Consider the following 4,861-nt stretch of genomic DNA (forward strand, 5'->3'; position numbering starts at 1 on the left):
GGTTCCCAAGACTTTAACCCATGATAATTGTGGCTTTTATTGTCTTACACTCTTTCATCACCCTGGAAGAAGGGAGCAGCACATTTGCTCCCTAGTGGGCCAGGCAAGCTGTAATGCCCCTCAGTTAAGCTAGACTTGCTCTGAACTGCTTGCAGACTGCAGTGTGAGCTGCTGAGGGAGCAGTCCCTCTCCAGCTCCATGCAGATTCCCCATCCCACACTCAGCCCAGAGCTCATTTTCCTCTCCTCACACTGAGTTACATATCTTTTCCCCAGGGGTTGTGCAAACTGCACAGTGACTCTTTTTCAGCCTCCCAGCCAGCCTGTGCACCTGTTTTTGATCAAAATTTTTCTACTGTAGCTCTTGTTGGCTCAGAAAAGTGCTTTGACAAGCTTGAAATTTCCTGCCTCAGGAAGGAATAACATCTCTCTAAAAGAGCTCTGTGGGTTCTGTTGGAAAGGTATTACCCTTGAGCTGCAGAGAAAGCTCGACTTATTACAAGGATCAGAAACTGAAACAGCCTCTGTCATGGCAGGACTGAAGACATCTCAGAGCTCCTGGCTCCAACAATGCAACCCACAACTTGGCCTGCTGCCCTCATGACATGGCACATTTATTAAGACACTTCTCATTCTCTGTTTCTTGTGCTCAAAAGTTTTCCTACCCCAGTTCAAGAAAATACATCATATGTGATGTCCCTGTAAGGAATAAAGTCAGCAGTCTCCAGCTGAACCTGGTAGGACAGAAAATCAAGCTGATGCTGCAGCTGATTGTGACTCATCCAGTCCCCTTTCCCCAGGGACATGAAGAAACCCTCCCTGAAATGGCAGAAATATTTATGCAAGTTTCAATGCTGGAGAAGAAATCTGTGAGGATGTCAGTGTCTGTACAGCAGCCCCCTTGAGTTTTGTCTCCACTCTCCTTGACCTGTGTCCAGATAGAACTTTCATAAGCTATTTATCAGGTAAATAGATAAACCAGCCATCATCATATCAACATGTGGTGACAGTGGCTGAGAGCTACCCTATTAATTGCTGACCCCATTTCTATTTCAGTCACTTGGCATGTCCTCTAGGAAATGAATGGGATCAGTCATAATAAATCCATTTTCTCTGGCACCAGATAATCTGCTTTCAAGCTGGAGCAGATGCTGAGGTGCCCATACTGGCAGCCTGCTGCTGGATGACCAAGGGAGCTGTGGTGCAATGTGATTGCATCCCTGAAGACCTGTGTTGGCTCCCCTTTGTACAATAAATGGTTCTGTTACATGGTATTGTGTCCTAAAATGGCCTGCTGATACATCAGAGAACGGGTCAGGCAGGAAGGGACCAGAGGAGGTCATCTTGTGCAGCCTCCCTGCTCAAGCAGGGCCATCCTGGAGCACCTGGCACAGGATTGTGTCCAGGCAGTTCTTAGACTTCTCCAGTGAAGGACACTCCACAATTTCTTTGAGAAATAAGGTCCCACAGATTATTTCCTGAATGAATGACAGCCTTGAATTTGGGTGTGAAACCGATGCAGAAAAGCTGAGTGGCTAACAACCAGAGGAGTGAGGTAAGTGCTATTTGAATTACTCAGGGGTTTTGAGTCCAGATCTCCTATTGCAGCCCCCATCGCTGGGATATGAGACACCAGACTGTGGTGGTTGGGACCTTCTCAGCTCCCTGTGGAGCTACTCTGCTTTGCAGTGAAATGGGGCAGGTCTTTAGAGGCCAGGGAGGGAGGGAGTGAGCAAGCATTGAAAAGTGTGATTTGCTGGTCAGAAAAGGACAATGTTTGCCATAAAACACTTAGCTCTCTAGGGGCACAGACACTGCACCCCAGCAGTGGTGCCCTGAGTGCTGGGCTGAGGAGCTGGACACTGACTCTCTCCCTGGGCCCAGCAGTGCTCAGTGCCCTGCACAGGCACAGCTGGAGCTGGGGCTGGGAGAGCCAGCTGTGCACCCTCAGCCAGCCTTCTGCAGGCAGCCATGGGCTCCCAAACCCCCGAGAAGAGAAGCCAGCCCAGCTTGGAGCCTGGCTGCCAGAGCCCCTTCCCAAAGCCCTGCACTGGCCATGCCCTCCCTCAGGCCTGGCACAGGAGGGCAGAGGAAGCCATGGCTCCGAGGGCCCTCCCAGAGCAACGCGCCTGCTCTCCCCCGGGACACTTTGTTTTCACTTTATTTGTGTCCCTGGGACCCAGCTGCTTAGCAACTGGATAAAATTGTCACAAAATGCTGGCATTGCCCCCTCACCAGGGCAGTGCCTGGGCTGTGTCCCTGGGGGAGCTGTCTGCCAGCGAGATGGCCACACAACGCTCATGAGGGGACCCCCATGCCTGTCCTTGTTTTCCTGGGGGGCCTCTGCCAAGGTGTGAGGGACCTTGGCCCTCATGCATGGCAAACACTGCACTGCAGGTAAGGCATGTAGGCAGCTCCATCTGCCCCTGGGGGCAAATGAAACATGGACACTTTTTGGATCGGGGATAAATGCTTTTTTCCTCTCTGAAGGACCAGGGAAAAAAGTACACTTCAAGTAGTCCAGTGAAGTACCTGAAAAGGAAATTATTCATCATTTCTTCTGTATACTTGGGGAAGAGGAATACACCATCTTACTTTGGTTTGAGCGTTTTATCTAAAAAAAAAAAATTAAAATGGCAAATAAGAGTGATAGCTATATATTCCTTGGGCCAGAAGAAGAGCAGGCATGCATCTAATGCCTGCTGCTATCTTTGCTCTGTTTGAGTCCTCTGCCTCTGTGGATAATACTCAAAGAGGTATCCAGGCTGCCTAGGAGGCCAAATCCTGCTCAGTGGAGCACACTTTCTTTGAAGAGTCATGCAAAGGACAAAGGATGAAAATAAGAGATTTTAGGAGAGCAATTTATAACACACTTGCCCTTATAAGTGCCTGTCGTGCAGAAGATAGTTGCTGGCAATTGCTGACATCTTGTGTGTTTACCTCAATCAGCAAGTATTTATAATTAATTTTTAAAACGCTGAAGTTCCAGCGTAGCTGGGAACATTGCAAACTGCCCTCAGCACTCTGATGTTCTTCCAAAACACGTGCTGCCACAAGTCAAAAAGCACAAAGGCTCACATATTTCAGGGGGGAGGTGGGGGACTTGTGGAGAGATAATGCAGTTCAAATTTAAATTATTTAGATAACTCATCTCTATCCACAAATATTTAATTTTCATGACTGGAAGCAACCACAACGGTTATAAATGGGATGAGCTACCACATCACTTCTAGCATTTCTCCTACCTGATACCACAGCACTGTAATATGGAGGATTTGCCAGCAGTGGGATGACAAGATTTTACTTTTTTTCTTTCCCCTCACTCTCCCTGCAATGTCTCGTGCACCACCTGTGCTGACACACGAATTTGTATGCTCCCAAAAGACCTAGTGGGACTTTAAATAGGTCTGTAACAAAACCAAAAGAAAACACAAACAAACAAACCTAAAACACCTACCAAAAATAAACCCAACCAAAAACCAAAACAAAATAACCAAACAAAAACACCCAAACTAAAACAAACATGCAGCATTGCTGAGCCACTCCTTGGGAGCTTTCTGAAGAAGCATGGGATACTTCTGACCACCCTTGTGCCCACAATGTTTACTGGTGGTTTCTGTCTCTGTATGGAGAAAAGGCAGAGCACAATTTCACAGTTTTTCAGATTTTTTATTTTTTTAAGGCAGCTTTTCATGGTAGTATTCACTAAATTCCTTCTGGCCCCAGCAACAGGCTAGGAAGAAAACCTACAGCAAGGCAGGAAAATGCCATTGCCAAATCCATCATGGTGGTTAGGGCGGTGGAGGTGGTGGAGCTTGGGACAAACCACAAGTGAATACCCCCACCAAAGGTTTGTGCCTGGAGCTGATGCTGTTACTTTAAACTTAGAAATGCGCCATGTCTCGGAGCACTGCCCAGCATCTTGGGGTGCCGAGGTGGCTGAGAGGGCACAGGGGAGCAGAGGAGAGGCAATCAGCTCCAGGGCAGCAGCCAGCCCCTGCTAACTCTAACCTAAGGCTTTAGCAGCAGGTTTAGGGAGAGATTTCCATTTGGTTAGCTAGTGGGAAAGCATGCTCAGATTGCAACCCTGTAGCTAAGTGATTCTTAGTTTTTTCCACTCACATAATTATGAAAAATGACTCTCATGTTCCCCATTAATGTTGCTATTAGCAGACAAGGCAGGGCTTCCCATCATGAGCCATTCTTGCTAACAAGGTCTGTGTGCACCACATTAGGGAGTGGACCACTCCCAGCTTTCCCAGCACTGGAAGGGATTTGCCATAGCTCCTGTAATGGTACAGAGCCAAATACATCTGCATCTCATCTCATGTCAGAGAAGGCAGAGAGATCTAGCTTCAAGGTCCTGATTAAAAGAAAAGAAGACCAGCAAGCCCAAACTCCTGCTTTTGGGCAAAGTCACTCTCCTGCTCTAACATCAGGCAGGCGCAGTGCTGAGAAGGACAATTGTGTTCAGGTAGGGCTGTGAAATGAAACATACTCACTCACTCACTCACTCACTCACTCACTCACTCACTCACTCACACAAACAGGCTAATAGCACACAAACCCTCCCTCACCAGGGATTCTCTTCATGCTGCAAAAGTTACTGCCAGAGCTACTCTTCCCTTTTTAAGGTGGGCCTTGCTCCAGTGCAGAAAGGAAAAGGTCTAGCACACAGGACAAGCAATTACTGTTCTTCACCTTGATATTGGCAAGGCTTTCAGCACAGGCATCTGTAACATCCTTACAGCCAAAGTGGTGAGACAGGAGCTGTGCTGGTACAGAGTCTGAGTGGCCATGGACCAGCCCAGCTGTACCAGAGAGTTCTCTTGTGCCTAACTCCCTCTGCTGTGGCTGGGGGT

Source organism: Zonotrichia albicollis, chromosome 3 (genome assembly GCF_047830755.1).
Source record: "Zonotrichia albicollis isolate bZonAlb1 chromosome 3, bZonAlb1.hap1, whole genome shotgun sequence".
Classification (NCBI taxonomy): domain Eukaryota; kingdom Metazoa; phylum Chordata; class Aves; order Passeriformes; family Passerellidae; genus Zonotrichia; species Zonotrichia albicollis.